The following is a 16,807-nucleotide window of genomic DNA, read 5'->3' on the forward strand; positions in this document are numbered from 1 at the left end:
CGTGATCTTGGTTTGGTTTTTTCGTCGGTTTTTTTCATCATTTTTTTCGTGAAAAAAAAGTTCGTTAAAACCTATCGATATGGGATCTAGTTTTGAAAATCTCGACGCGAGGAATCCAATGGCGAAAGCGGTTCGAGATTTGGACGCACGATTTAAGAGATAAAACATTTTGAATAAACGGATCTGCGAAAAAAGGGAAAACTTCCAGGTTGCGACAAGTGGCGCACATGCAACACGCCACTTGTCGCAATCTGGGAAAGTTGAAGTAATCTCTGCAAGAAGTACTCCTTAATTAGTGATTTCAGGAAATGCTTCAGTGGAATCACCGGCCAGTTGGCTGCACTAGGCTCGCAGGCCGACGTTTCGGCCGGACACAGAAGATTTTGTCCAAAAGCTTGTGTTTTGCTTGGGCCCTATGGGGAGTAAATGCTTGGCCCTCCAATTCATCAAGCTGGCTCGGGGGCCCATCTCCACCTACCATAAGATGTGTTTCTCGGTACGAACCCTATTTGCCGCGCTGTGTGCCCTTAAAAAAAATTGCCGCTCTGTGCAGCAGACTGTCGCCCTGCCACACAGAGGCTAGCGAGCGATTTGGTTAGCCCATTGACCAGAAGAAAAAGTTGTCACGTAACATAAAAAATGCCAGCAATTTAGAAAAAATAGCATCCACGTCACCTGGATTCAATGGCTGTGGGGCATTCGCTGGACCCCATAGGGAAGTTCGCGAGTTAACATTTCGCGACATAAAAGGCCAGCGAAAAAAAACTACTACCAGCCTATGTGGTGCCGTTAGAGACCTCCTATTAGGCGTGTGATGTGTTGGCCCGTGAGCAAAGCTGGATGGCCCCTGTTTTTTACTTGCTATTTTCTTTTGTTTTTTTCTATTATTTTCTTTTTTCGTATTCCCAATAATTTTGGATTTCGAAAAAGTTCTATTTTTTATAAATGTTAATTTAGATTTTTTTTCTAGAAATCATAATATGTGTGAGATTTTGAAAAAACTTTCGTATATTCAAAACATAATCATAAATTTTCTAAAAATCTTCACATAAATCAAAAGATGATCGTCAATTATAAAAGGAGTTCCATGATTCAGAAAAAAATAGCTGATTCGGGAAATGTTCATGAATTAAAAAAAATGTTTACCAAACAAAAAAATTGTTCATGAATTTAAACTATATCCGCCGATTCAAAAATTCTTCACCAATTCAAAAAATGTCCAACGGTTCAAGAAATGTTTATCAAATAAGAAAAAGTTTGCCGGTGTAAGAAAATGGTCACATATTGTTAGAAATTTGTTCACAAAAACTAGCAAATGATTGTGAATAACAAAAAGTTCATCGATGCAAAAAATGTTTGCTGATTCAAAAAAAATGTTCATGCATTCCAAAAATTGTTCCCAAATTTCAAATGATGTTCACAATTTAGTCATTTTCGTAAATTCTAAAATTATCTGCTAATTTTTTTGTAATTGTTGTGGGTTTGGAAATTTTTTTACAACTTCATAAAACATTCGTGAATTTAAAAATGTCACAATCATGAAAACACGAAATCAGTAAACATGCAATATTTGAAAAAAATTGCATACCAATGTGAAAAGATGCTTATGTTGAAAAAAGAGAATTTAAAGTGAAAAATAAAATAAAATGAGAAAGGAAATGAAAATAAAAGACTAACAAGCAAAAACGAAAATAAAAAAACGATAAATAAAAAATAAAGGAGATACTATATAACTGAAATAAAAAAAGAAAAAACCGTAAAGGGAAATGGTAAAAAAGACCCCAAAAAAACCGGTCTGGGAGTGGAGGTGGTTTGGGCGGGCCCAAAATCAGTACGTAGCGGGCGCGGAGGGTACGCGGTTAGCGACCTGCGCGTGGAATAGGATTGCCCGTGCCGTCATCGGCGGCTCGCCATTTGACACCAGTCACATCTCCACCCCTTTATCGCTCAAAAAAAAAACATAACCTCCGGTGGGTCTCCCCCGATGGATCCGGAGGTGGTCGGCGTCGGCGGCGACGGCGAGGGTGGGTCGAGGCGGCGTCTTTCCTGCCTCCTCGCCCGAAGATGACAGGCTGCCCGCGACTTCCATCCATCCCGTGAGGTTAGCTTTGGGGATATTTGTTGGGGGAATGGAACCGCTGAGTTGAATCGATTCAGTAAACATAGCCATTCTGCACCGGGGATGTTTATGCTTAGGATTTTCAGTGCACAAGCTTCTATGCCTGGGCTAATAATATGCATCACCCCTTATGTTTATGTTTATGTTTATGGTTAGGATTTTTGTTTGTGGTAGGCATTACCATTCCTGCACAAAGAGAAACTTCAACCTGAAACGTACTGCGCTTCACAATCCATCCTTCACCAACGGGAATCTGTCACTAGTAATTAGCAACCGAGGTGTCCGCGTGTCCGGTTCAACATCACAATGTGCAAGCTAATTAGCCATCTGCTTTCGCTGTTTGAAAATGAGTAGATAGATTGTCTTCCTTCCACGCCATGCTTAACCATAGGTGTTTGTGTGTTTCTGTCAAATGAAAGGAGCCCCCTAAGCAAATCAGAGGCACAAAAAACACATCACGCAGGGCAGGATGTGCCAAATAGTCCACATATGCCAAAGGTATGTTTGCTTTTCTGTCAAACGAATCGATCCATCAAACGAGGTCAGCTTTGGGGATTATTGTTTTTTTGGTTGGAGGCGAGTGGAACCACTACATTGAATCGATTCAGTGCATATGCCAAATGGCCCCACATATGTTTATGGTTTCTGTACAAAGGCTTATGTGGTTGGATGAATAATCTAAATCCACCCTTTTATTTGTACACAAAGGGAAACACCAACCTGAAATGTATTCTACCTCACAGTTCGTCATCAACAGCTGAGGTGTTTGCTTATGATTCAACATTACAATATAAACACTGATTAGTCATCTTTTAATGACATGAGTAGATTGTCTTCCGTTCATGCCATGTTTAACCAGAGTCCAGAGGTTTGTGTGTGTTTCTGTCAGAACTTTAGTGTTAAAAAAACAGAGGGAGCTCCCTCAGCAAAGCAGCAGCACAGAAAAACACATCATGCAGGATGATACTATCTGCCCTGTAGAGCAGACATTGTCATATCATTAGCACTAGGTGGCTCTTCCTCCGTTACCCTTATGTGGAAATACGCCGGATGCTTAGGTTCAGGCAGGGTCATGCTTTCACTGCTTAGCATCGCAACCACACTTGCTGTTGTGGGTCTATCAGCTGCATTCTCTTGCACACAGAGCAGTGCGATGTTGATGCACCTCATTGTCTCTAACACGTCAGACTCTGAAACTATTGATTCATCGACGAACTCAAGCCATCTTTCCTCTTTCCACAACTTCCATGCCTTGCAGGAGAATGAAGACATATTAAACAATGTTTTTAGATGATCAAAATGATTTTGCATCTTCAATACAGAAAATACTTACATATCCAAGAAGGTTGAAGAAATCCCCAAATTGATGGAAACATGAGTTTCTTTTTCCATGGATGATCTCAAGAATTAGCACACCGAAGCTGAATACATAAGATTTGATCGAGAACAGACCCTCTGAAGCATACTCGGGAGCCATATACCCACTGTGAAAATATACAGAAAAAGGTAAACTTCTATTTGGTATTTGGTTAACTTCTAGTAGGATGGACTTAAGGAAAAGCTTACTATGTCCCGGCAATCCTTTTTGTGTTCCCTTCAGTATCCTTTGAACTGAATATTTTTGCAAGCCCAAAATCTGATATTTTAGGATTCATTTCACTATCCAAAAGAATATTGCTTGCTTTAAGATCTCTGTGTATGACACGTAACCGGGAGTGTTTATGCAAATATAGTAGTCCTTGTGCTATCCCTTCGATAATCACTTTTCTTTTATTCCATGTTAATAAAGTTCTTTTAGTTTCATCTGCACATTAGTTAACAAATACATGTACATTAGAGGGGGGGGGGGGGGGGTAGCTTTAGCAGACAGAGTAAACCTATAATCTGTAACAGGAAACTCAAGAAGTAATACCAAAGATAAAGAAGTCCAAGCTTTTATTTGCCAAATATTCATAGATCAATATTTTCTCCTCTCCTTGAGAGCAACATCCCAATAGCCGAACCAAGTTTGTGTGCTGGAGCTTGGCTATGAGTTGGACTTCGTTTTTAAACTCTGTGAAACCTTGCCCAGACTATGAAGCTAGTCTCTTAATCGCTACCTCTGATCCTTTCAGAAGCTTGCCCTGTGGAGGTTTCAAAGAGCTTGATCAATGATATCATCTTGCAAAATATAAGTTTTTAAAAATCAACAGGGTCGTACAAATTTTGTTATTGATGCAAGTAGGTTTCTTCTTCTCTTTGTGTACATGCATACATAAATGTGCTTTTACCTTGTACACTGGGCCAAAGCCACCTTGCCCCAATTTATTTTCATCTGAGAAGTTACTTGTAGCATCTGATACTTCTGAAAAGTCAAAAAACGTGAACTCTGAACTCCTTCCTATTCCCCAGACTAGTTCTTCATCTTCCTGTGAGTTCACTTTACCTAAATTCAGAAATCAGAGTTTATGTAGTCCTTTTAGGTAGTGCTGATTCAAAGCATCTATGAATCTAAATGGCCTAGTAGATGTGAGTGTACAGTAACATTTCCGAACTGACCTTTTGCATGCCTTTTGATCAGCCCAAACCAAATCATGAAGCAGAAAAATGATGCTAGTGGAAGCACAGTGGTAACGATCAAAACCTTCATTACATGCCCTAAAATGAAAGATTTCACACAAAGATAGGTGGTTAGTTCACTAGAAAATTCTACGTGTATAATAACATAGTAGTAAATGGATTCAGCAGTTCAAGGTTGAAAACAAATGGTTTTGGAGCTCAACGTTGAAACAAACGGTTTCAGAGCTCAAGCTTGAAAAGTGGGTTGAAACCGGAACTTATTTCGTTATATTTTGAGGAATATTCTGACATGTAGTACAATGTAAGGTTTCATCATCATATATAAGTTTGTTAAATTGAAGCATTGATCAATGTCTAGCAGTCAGCCAGATGAATTAATTATGTCCTTCGTAGTCAGCGAAATTAATTTATGGTCATTAGATCTATATATCCGAAGGTGCTCTGTACACGTAACTCATATTTATACGAGCCGCTCACTCCTCCTACACTAACCTATTCTCAGCTGGACCTTTTCCTTTATTCCAGCAATAGTTTTAGAATTCCAATGGATGAAATAAAATGCATGGTTGATAGTTTAATAGTATACATGAATATCATTATTTCAAATACTACCTCGTATTTTGGAACAGATCTAGTAGAATTTTGCTTCTTGTGAAATTATTACAACCAGTTCTGCCTTATATCTACTCTATACCATTAGAATTATAGTCCCACTAAGTGTAATAGTTCCATTGAACTCAATGCTTGAATCTGATGGTTACCATTTGAAAGGTGACCTGGAACTGCAAGGATGCTGCACAATAGTCAATTTTAGTGCCATAAAGACGGGATAGGATCATAGGAGTAATGTAAATGGAAAAAATAGGTATATAGATAGAGATAGTGCAAAAGAAGGAAGACAGCCTAGTTTTGGGAAAGAAAGAACCTACTCTCTTGCTTACTTTTGTGTTTCCGGCTGGGCACAACAACCGGCTTATTCTCGTCTTTCTGCCTCGGAACACCAACTGGCCCTGGCGCCGGCTGGCGTGCTACCACCATGTTTGTTGCTGGATCTACAGAAGCTGACCAGGCGATCTGCTTCATGGGCTCGCCCTTGTAGAACTGATACGGGTCGTACCTGAAATTGCACCACATACCAGCAATCCATTCACCACGTTGCCGGTAGAAGAAACTCTGCACCGCACTCCTGATATTGTCGAGGCAATCCCAGCAGTCATTCGGTGACAGGTTCTGGTTGCACTGCGCCAGGGAGTAGAGCAGAGGGTCTGTGCCGTTGACATCCATGCAGCCAGTTGTCTACTTCGTCACCGAGTTGTACGCTGCTTGTTTGGCTGTCTCTTGAAGCAGCAGCTTGATGTTGCCATCAATGCTGACATTGGTGTACTTGGAACCCACCTCGATGGAAACGCCGGGATCCGTAGTTCTGCTGTTGTCCGAAAAGATGAGCAACCCATTTAGCACAACAGCTGAGTCATAGATAAGGTCCTTGGGGGAGATGTGGACAATGCAGTCCTCATACAGGACATGCATTTCTTCGTAGGCTATGCACGACCACCGATCATCGCGGAATGCTGTGGTGATGCATCTGGGGCAGGCAGGGGCCTTGCCGCCACCGCGGCACAGTGCGACTCCATATGTGCTATCTTGGTCAGTTCCAACGAAACCCTTGGCGAGGAGGGTTTGTTTGGATGAGGCAATCTTGGACAGCATGGTGGATAGGAGGTCAAGGTTAGCGTGGTAGGTGCTACCATTCATTTTAGAGTAGGCACCATCGCAGAGCTGCGCTAGTGGATCGCCATTGGCAACGAATGGCTGAAAGCCGAGTGTGAGCAGCAAGACGATGATCATGGCTGTGGCTAACCAAAGGTAATTCAGCCCTGCCTCTGCAGCGGCTTCCTTGTTATCAACATCATTTGGAAAACTTGTCCAGCTTATGGTTTGACTGCTTACCTGATTAGCGATTAACTAATAATATCATACTGCAGGCCGAGCAATCAAATTACATGGAATACAATACTGCAGCCGTCCGGGCACCACCCATCCTGTGTAATCAAATTGGTTGTAGTACAAGTGATGCATGACAGGGGAGAGAACAAAATGTAAAAAATGAACAAATCCAGGCTCAGTGCTGCAGTCAAAGGAGAAGGGGTCTTCTTATTGTGACCTTGAGCGAGCAGCCAAGTCGAAGGTGATTCTCTTACAACAATTATGTGAGCTAAGTGCTATCTGTTAGAAGCTTTGACCCAGAAAGATTTCTTATACCGAAACACTTTGGAAATTCTCCTAAGCTCCTGTGATGCTGGAATTTGTCAAGACATTGAAGATCTCAAGCATGTAAACCCCGTTGATTTTTTGTGTTATGTAGCGGAGTTTGCAAACCAAGTTCGATAGCCCAAGAGTTTGTAAACTAAGGCCCTATTCGGTAATGGTCCGCTCCCGGAATCTGTGAAGTGGCTAAATGGCAACTCCACCATTTTAAACTACAACTCCGTCGGCTAAATGTCAACTCCACCATTTTAAACTACAACTCCGTCAACTCCGCTCCGGGAGTTGTGGAGTGGAGCCAGTGGCGGAGCTTGACGAAGTTCGCTGGGGGGCTAAGTAGAATATATGAGCTAATGGGGGGCCAAACACATAAATATTCATCATCTAATCTCTTTCTGAAAAATGCCTGCATGTGCAAATCCTTGGGGGGGCCACAGCCCCCCAGCCATGCACTAAGCTCCGCCGTTGAGTGGAGCGATTGCCGAACAGCCCCTAAGTTTCGGTGGGTATCTTTCTGTACCTGTGCGTCCCCACTTTGTGAATGACCCTGAAACAAAAATGTCATGGGTGTTTTTTTTTTATGTAGAGTGGCTGAGGCCATCGACAATGTCCCAAAAGATTATGTGTTTTGGTCGAAGCTGAAAACAGAAGTTGAAAAAGAACGTCAAAATTCCACTCCTGTTTGTCACTGGACCTGTGTCGTCGTTCTACACAGGGCAGCATGTCCCGTTCTTTTTTCTGCACAATATCTTTTTTTTTGCATGGTTTTTCTGCACAATATCTGTACGGAGAGGCGGGTAACCAAATGGTAAATAAATGTGTTTTTCTAGTCGGGGCCCATCTGCCAGAGACTCACCCCCTCCCAGTGTCTGTCGCTACTCGCTACTCGCGAGCGCCCCTGCAAAATTCTACTGCCAGTTCGGACCCCTCGTCAAAAGAAAAAGAAAAAAATTGGGAGTCGCGACTCTGCGAGCCCGAATGCCGCCATGGCCGGCAACAAGTTCTCGTCCTAGCACCTCGCCGCGAGCGCGACCCCTCCGCCGCACTCCGCCTCTTCCTCAACCCGACGAGCGCGACCCCTCCGGTTGCCTGCACCTACAACATCCTCATGCGCGTGGCCTGGTGGCCGCGCCCGCCTCCATCGAGCACGCCCGCCTCCTGTTCGATGAAATGTTACAACGAGGGTCGCCCCCAACCGTTGTCATGCTTGGCACCCTCGTCGCCGCGTTCTGTGATCGTGGTCAGCTCAAGGAGGCATTTGACGTCAAGGACGCCATGGCCAAACACTAAAACGTGAGGCCAAAAGCTCATGCGTATGCCAGTTTGATGAAGGCGCTCTGTCACAGGGGGGGTGTCGACAAGGCAGTGAGTCTCAAAGAGGAGATGGTGGAGAACATGGATCTTGGGCTGGATCACATCATTTATGTGACCTTGGTTAGGGCATTGTTTAGGGTTGGCTGAAGGGAAGGGGGTGTTCAGGCTGATAGAGTGGTGCGCAATGCAATGATTGCAGGTTTCTGTGAGTACAGGGGGGGGGGGGGGGGGGGGGACTTAGATGCTGCATTTGCGGGAGCGAGCGCTGCGACCAGTGCAGTGCATCCGCAGCAACCTTCTGGTGGTGGTCGGCGACTGCCTTGGGAGGCCCATGTGGTGGAGGTAAGTAGCATCACCCCTTTATCTGTAGGCAAGCATTATCATTTCTACACACACACAAAAAAAAAGGTACTGTATTTCACAATTCGTCGTTCACGAACAGGAAGTCGACTACTAATTGGCAACCGAGGCGTCCGCGTATGATTCAACATTACAAACACTGATTAGACATATTTTGCTGTTTGGACATAATGAGACCGTCTTCCTTTCATGCCACGCTTAACCAGAGGTATGTGAGTGTTTCTGTCAGAACTTTACAGTGTGAAAACAAAAGGAGTCCCTCAGGATAGCAACGTTGCACAACCACATCATGCAGAATGACAAGAAACTATCTGCCCTGTAGAGCAGACATGGTCACATCATTATCACTAGGTGGCTCTTCCTCCGTTACCCTTATGTGGAAATATGCTGGATGCTTAGGTTCAGGCAGGGCCATAATTTCGCTGCTTAACATCGCAGCCACACCCGTTGTGGTGGGTCTGTCAACCGCATTCTCTTGCACACAGAGCAGTGCGATGTTGATGCACCTCATCGTCTCTAACACATCAGACTCTGAAACTATTGATTCATCGACGAACTCAAGCCATCTTTCCTCTTTCCACAACTTCCATGCCTTGCAGGAGTTTAGATACATATATTAAATATAGGTCATTAGATAAACAAAGCGAATTTACATATTAGATACAAGAAAATACTTACATATCCAAGAAGGTTGAAGAAGTCCCCAAATTGATGAAAACATGAGTTCCTTTTTCCATGGATGATCTCAAGAATTAGCACACCAAAGCTGAATACATCAGATTTGATCGAGAAGAGACCCTCCGAAGCATACTCGGGAGCCATGTACCCACTGAAAATATAGGGGGGAAATAAACTTCTATTTCAGCTTTTTGTATATGGCTGACTTGTGCAGGATGGACTAATTTGTAAGAAGAGCTTACTATGTCCCAGCAATCCTTTTTGTGTTCCCTTCGGTATCATTTGAGCTGAATATTTTTGCAAGCCCAAAATCTGATATTTTAGGATTCATTTCACCGTCCAAAAGAATGTTGCTTGCTTTAAGATCTCTATGTATGACCCGTAACCGAGAGTGCTTATGCAAATATAGAAGTCCTTGTGCTATCCCTTCGATAATCGCTTTTCTTTTGTTCCATTCCAATAAAGCCTTTTTAGTTTCATCTGCACACAAGTTAATGATATATGTATATTAGATGGGGAGGAAGGTTCTGGGGATAATTTTAGCAGATAGAGTTAACCCATAATCTGTAACAGAAAACTACAAGGAGTAATACCAAAGATAAAGAAATCCAAGCTTTTATTTGCCAAATATTCATAGATTAATATTTTCTCTTCTCCTTGAGAGCAACATCCCAATAGCCTAACCAAATTTGTGTGCTGGAGCTTGGCTATGAGTTGGACTTCATTTTTAAACTCTGTGAAACCCTGCCCAGACTGCGAAGCTAGTCTCTTAATTGCTATTTCCAAACCTCCAGGAAGCTGGCCCTGTGGAGGTTTAAAAGAGCTTGATCAGTGATATCATCTTGCGAAATAGAAGCGGTTTACTCATCTTCTGATCAGTAACCCCCCATGCTTGTGAGTAAAATTAAAGCTACATGTATAAAATCCACTAGGTCGTACAAATTAGCTATCGATGCAAACTAGGTTCGATTTTTGTTCTCTTTGTGTACATGGATAAATGTGTTCTTTTACCTTGTATACTGGGCCAAAGCCACCTTGCCCCAATTTATTTTCATCTGAGAAGTTACTCGTAGCATCTGATAGTTGTGAAAAGTTAAAAAGCTTGAGCTCTGAACTCCTCCCTATCCCCCAGACTAACTCTTCATCTTCCTGAGAGCTCACTTTACCAAAATTCGAAAATCAGAGTTTATGTAATCCTTTCAGGTAAGCGAATATATATGAATCTAAACAGCCTAAGAAATTTGTGAGTACAGCAACATTTCCATAACTAACCTTTAATGTTCCTTTTGACTAGTTTAAACCATACAATGAAGCACAAAAATGATGCTAGTAGAAGCATAGCAGTGGTAATGATCCATACCTTTATTATATGCCCTAAAACGAAAGATTTCACACAAACATAGGTGGTTAGTTGATTAGACAAATCAACCAATGTAACTACACAATAAACTTTGGTATTTATGTTTTGAGGAATATCCTAACATATTATAATCTCTTGCTGCAAAAGTTCACTTTTCAACCTTAAGATCTGAAACCAGTTGTTTTTAACCTTGAAAGATTGAATCTGTTCACTGTAGCCCTTTGGCCCTATCCCAAGCGGTTTTGAGCTGATTTGGATGACATGTGGTAGACATGTAGCATCACTTCTGCACGGCAGCCCTTTGCCATGTTTGCAGCTTAAGTGAAGAGAAAAGAAAAACCGAAACATTTCCAAAAAAAATGCAAAAAACCAAGGAAAACAGAAAACAGAAGAGATGGGAATTTACGTATAGAGGTACAACACGTGTCTTCTGAGACAGCTAAAACAACTTGGAACAGGGCCAATGGGGTAAACTGAACGGATTCAACAGTTCAAGGTTGAGCACAACCGGTTTTGGATGTTAAGGGAAATACAAATTTTTGTAATAGTTTAGTGTTGAAAAATGGGCATTTTCTGTATGTTATTAAGAATATTTAAACATATAATATAGTCTAAGGCTGCATCGCAAGCATGGTTGTTGAATTAAAGCGTTGATCAAAGGGTAGCAGTCACCCCACCCAGGTGAATTAATTATGTCTTTCAGAATCATCAAAATTGATTTGCGGTCATTAGATCTAGAGACTTAGATCTATATTGAAAGGTGCTCTGTACCCATAACCCCGCTCATTGTTCCAGCACAAATCTACTCGTCAGCTGGGTTCCCATCAGACTCAAGCATCGAGTTAAATGAAGTTTTGGAATAGCTAGTCAGTCTAATGATGCTTGAGTCTGATGGGCACCAAGTTTGTATTCATAAGGATGCTGCAGTATAGTCAATTTCTGTGTCATAAAGATGTGATAGGATCTCATAATATGAATACAAACAGATATAAAATATGGGGAAAGTGCCCTTTAGAAGAAGGAAAAAGGAAGACAGACTAGTTTTAGGGAAAGAAATAACATATTGTCTTACTCTTATCTTTCTGCCTTGGAACACCAACCGGCCCTGGCGCCGGCATGTTTGTTGTTGGATCTACAACATCTGACCAGCCGGTCTTCTTCGTGGGCTGGTCATTGTAGAACTGATACGTGCTGTACCTAAAATTGCACCACACACCAGCAATCCATTCACCATGTTGCTCGTGGAAGGAACCCCTTGCTACGCTCCTGATATTGTCGAGGCAATCCCAGCAGTCATTCGGTCGTAGGTCCAGGTTGCACTGCGCCATAGAGTAGAGCAGCGGGAGTCCGTGGGAGACATCCAGGCGGCCGGTGGCATACATCATTGTAGAGTTGTAGGCTGCCTGTTTGGCTGTCTCTTGGAGCAGCACCTTGATGTTGCCATCAATGGTGGCGTCGGTGAAGTTGGCGATCCCAGAGAACTGATTGCTGGCATCTGTAGTGTCCTTAAGAATCAGCAACCTGCGTAGCACCAAACTGGAGTTGTAGACAAGGTCCTCGGTGGAGACGTGGACGATGCAGTCCCAATACAAGAAATGCATGTCCATTTGCGATCCGCAGAGCCGCCAAGCATCATGGAACGCGGTGGTGATGCAGCTGGAGCATGCAGATGCTGTGGCGTCGCCGGGGCACTGTGTGACACCATAAATTCGGTCTTGGTCGGTTCCGACGAAGCCCTTGGCCTGTATGGTTCTTGTCGATGAGGCATTCGTGGATAGCACAGTAGATAGGAGCTCAAGGTTAGCTTGGTAGGTGCTATTATAGGGGACGCTGGTGTAGCAGATCTGATCCAGTGGATCGCCGGCGGCGATGAATGGCTCGAAGCCGAGAATGAGCAGTAAGACGATGAACATGGCTAACCAAAAGGTTATTCAGCCCAACCTCTGTAGCAGCTCCTTATTATCAGCATCATTTGGGAAACTTTTCCAGCTTATGGTTTGACTGCTTACTTGATTAGTGATTAATGATAACATCAGCCTGCAGGCCGTGCACGTAGAATACAATGATGCTGCCGTCCAGGCATCATCGGTATGTGTAATCAAAATTAGTTGGAATACAAGTGATGCCAGGCAAGTGGAGTACACAATGTAGATGTAGAAGAAGGAACAAATCCAGTTTCAGTGTTTCAGTCAAAGGAGAAGAGGTCTTCTTATTGCGACCTTGAACGAGCAGCGAAGTCGAAGATGATTCTGTTGCGACTGTTTGGTAAGCTGTGGGCTATCTGTTAGAAGCTGGATCCAGAAATATTGTTTCTTATACGGAACCGGTTTGAAAATTATGTAAGCTCCTTTCATGCTGGTATTTGTCATGACATTGAAGATCTCAAGTATGTAAACTTGGTTGGAATATTTTTTATTATGTAATGTTGTTTGTAAACCAAGTTCGATATCTCGACAGTTTGTTAACTAAGTTTCAACGGGTATCTTTTTTTTTTGGAGAGCATCATTTGTTGTTCATTGGTTGGTTGGTTTCTACTGAACTCTGTGGATGGACCTGAAACAATGATGCTGTGGGTGGGTTTTTTAGAGAGGCTGAGCCCATCGGCAAAAGTGACACAAAATGAGGTGTTGGTCGAAGCTGAAAGCTGAAAGTAGAAGTGCAATGTGGCTTGTTGTCGGCTTTCATAACATCAAAATCCTAATGCTATTTTTGAATGGGCCTGATGCCATTCCACATGGCCAGTATGGCCTGTTCTTTTTTTCTGCACAATACATGTACAGAAGCAGGTAACCAAATAGTTGGAATGCATAAATATCTGATACAAATACAGCGAACTGAGCAAAATGCTCATGCAAAAGTACTAATTCGGAAGAAAGAAAACAACAACAACTCTACATAAATATCTGATACTAATTCCGAACAAGTTTGCAAAACAATCTCAGAAAAAACCTATGTTAAAGGCAGTTTTTTCTAAAAAATACTTAATGTTTTTTCGTTGAGGAATCACACATTTTGGATACGGCTGCAGAACACAACAGAAAGCTATAAGTTCCCCAAGACTGGTGCCAGATCCGTTTGGCGTGTACTAATTGGCTTGAGAATATGCATAACACTGTTCCTAGCTGGCTCATATGAATATATTCGTTTGGCGTGTAGTTCTATATTTGGCTAGACCATGTGAACCATGTCGTTCCCTAGCTTACAAATACAACATTGTCTGATGTGTACTATTTGGCTTGAGAATGTGCACCATGCGGTTTCCTAGCTGTTTCTTACGAATATATTGGTTTGGCGAGTACTATTTGGCTTAAGAATGTAGACTATGCGGTTTCCTATCTAGCTTGTACGAATATATTGATTTTGTGTGAACTCTTTGGCTTGAGAATGTGCACCATGTGGTTCTCTAGCTCGCTCAATATATTGGTTTGGTGTGTATATTTGGCTTGAGAATGTGTATTAAGTGGTTCCCTGGGTCTTACGGATATATTGGTTTAGCTTGTACCCTTTGGCTTAGAATTGAGAATGTGTACCATACTACCATACGGCTCTAACTGACTCGTACCAATATAATGATATGCTATTTGCTTGAGAATGTGCATCACCCAGTTCCCTAGCTGGCTCGTATGGATATTTGTTAGCTTATGAGTATCTAACATGAAAATGTGCACCACACAGTTACCTAGTTGGTCCGTACAAACAAATCGGACAGGTCCGCCTGTCTAAGGGCATGGTTAATAGCACTGGCGGAGCTACATGTTGATAAAATCGGCCATGGCCCGCCCAGCTCATAGCAATTACAGTGGAGATTGAGAGTAAACTCAGCCATGAGCTTGAAAATTATGGGTCTTCTTTTGTACCGGCCCGCCCTTGTTTTCTACCGTAGCTCCGCCACTGGTTAATAGTATAGCCAAGTTGCTGGCTATATGATCTTGCCGCATCATCTATTGCTAAGCTTATAGCCGACAAGTACAATATTTGCATATTGAAATGAAATGTACTGTACTTTCACTTCATAATTCATGTCTAAGCAGCTAGCTAGCTATCGTTTGATTATGAGAAAAATATGTTTTTGTTCCCTCAAGTTCCCTAAAAAATATAGACTTGATCCCTCGATTTTTTTTTATACATTTGATCCTTCAAGTCTCAAAACCTGATAAGTTTGGTCCAAAACCAGATTTTGAGCATGTTGACCGGGATTTGGCCGGGTTTGACCGTGTTGACCATGTTTGACCGGTAAATAGTAAATTTAAAAAATCTGAAATTTCGTGACAGCCAACATGCTTGGGTGTGCTAGGTGCGTGTAAATTTTATGGTCAAATAACATCCGAGGAGCTCTAGCCAATATTTTTATTTCACAATTTTTTTGCTATTTTTTGAATTTATCATTCATTGGTCAACATGGTCGAACCTGGTCAACATGCTTAAAATCTGGTTTTGGACCGATCTTATCCGGTTTTGAGACTTAAAGCACCAAATGTATACCAAAAAATCTTGAGGGACCAAGTCTATACTTTTGGGGAACTTGAGGGACCAAAAGCATACTTTTCTATTTGATTATTGAAATGTACTCCGCAGTCGATTGATAAACCAAAAAATTCACAAAGTCCAAACTTGTTATTTCTAACAAGCATACCATAATCAAACTTCAGGTTTTCTAGGAAAAAATACCCGAATTAATTAACAAATATGTTTCTCTAACGTCCAAAGGTTTTCTAGGAAACCAAATTGCAGAGGCAAAGAAATCTTGCAGGGGGGAAATACTGTGGGTTTTTTCCCTTGAAAAAGGGAGAATGGCAGAAGAAAAATTGATATACTGCTCAAGGGGGAAATACTGGCTTTAACAGTTAATGGATATCTTACCTGCATAGCTGACTCAATTGCAATTAAAAAACACAGCAGCATCCTTCCTAGTCATGCAAACCCGCTGACAATAGCTCAAAAGCACACTCAAAGAACTTATAACTCTGTCTCCCAGATAGATGCATACATTTGATGAACACAAAAAATTTCTGCAATTATGGAGTGCTGTTCTATTTCTGCAGCAAAGCAATGCTACTAATCTGTAATACGAAAACTGAGGCTCTTATGAGCAAAGCTACCAAATTGTAGATTTAGTGATGAGCAGAGACACCAAAATAGCCCATGAATCTGAACTTTACACCCCAGAAAAAGCCTTCATAGGTAGTGATAACAACATGATAACATTCCAGTTTGATCCTAGTTAAATAAATGTGAGTTGTAAGTTGCACAACGCTAAAGAAACTGGATCGAATATGACAGGTCTACTGGTCCTGTACGACATGGATTGGAATCAATAACTAGAGTGAAGTGCGACAAAAGATGATGCAAACTACGGCCACATAACATACTTTCAGATTTTAGATGCAGTAGGCAGTGTGGTTCTCCAAATCACGAGGTAAAACTATTTGGGGGATGCTTCCGAAAAAAAAACTCCCAGGGAATCGCACTTGGACTGGACTGGGTAGACCTTCAACATCTTGATTTGACTGATGGAAGACACTGCAAAATAAATACTGATGGGCTAGTGTGACATTCTGCAGGAGCACGTCAATCATACATCACCATCGTTCTTCTTCCTTCGTTTAAGTTCAAAAGTACTGACGTTGCCGACAATTTGGACGAACTAAGCTGTCCTCGCACAACACCGCGAAGAAGAAGCCTGGGCGGTAGTTAAGCTGCAGACTGCTGCTAGTAGTCGGGTATACGGTCTCCAATGTCTGGTTTCTTGGGTCATAGTACCCCAGCGCTCTTCCAGTGTCGAGTAAGATCCGTCCGGCATCGTCAACAGCCAAAGGAATCACGAGCCTCGCTTCTGTTCTCAGTGAGAAGTCTGGCCACTGTCCGAGCTGTATCCAGTGCTCTCTTGTCCATCCTCGGCCATCATTAAGTGTAACTGGCTCCTGCTTGCACCATATAGTCATCGTCTCTGTATTTGGGCAAATGTGCACGACACGAACCTGCCCGGTGAGCTCCGCCACGAGCATCCTACCACTGTCGCCCATGGTGAGTGGTGCTGGTAGGACATTGAAAGACTCTCTGCAGATGTCAAACACAAGAATTGATGAGCAGCCCGCACTGAATCGTGACTCCCCCATCCAGTACATCTTGCCCCCTGCATAGACCGGTGGCAC

At 42.4% G+C, this 16,807-nt stretch overlaps 2 long non-coding RNA genes across 2 annotated transcripts; both read left to right on the forward strand.

Annotated features, from left to right (window-relative positions):
• The first annotated feature begins 2,107 nt into the window (after positions 1–2,107).
• LOC123087940 (uncharacterized) lies at positions 2,108–7,161 on the forward strand. Its single transcript, XR_006441610.1, has 2 exons — positions 2,108–6,544; positions 6,664–7,161. It is a non-coding gene; the product is annotated as an uncharacterized lncRNA (long non-coding RNA).
• A 1,335-nt stretch (positions 7,162–8,496) lies between these two features.
• On the forward strand, positions 8,497–13,157 carry LOC123087941 (uncharacterized). Its single transcript, XR_006441611.1, has 2 exons — positions 8,497–8,599; positions 8,700–13,157. It is a non-coding gene; the product is annotated as an uncharacterized lncRNA (long non-coding RNA).
• The last annotated feature ends 3,650 nt before the right edge of the window (positions 13,158–16,807 follow it).

The sequence above is a fragment of the Triticum aestivum genome, chromosome 4A, assembly GCF_018294505.1.
Source record: "Triticum aestivum cultivar Chinese Spring chromosome 4A, IWGSC CS RefSeq v2.1, whole genome shotgun sequence".
Taxonomy (NCBI): Eukaryota; Viridiplantae; Streptophyta; class Magnoliopsida; order Poales; family Poaceae; genus Triticum; species Triticum aestivum.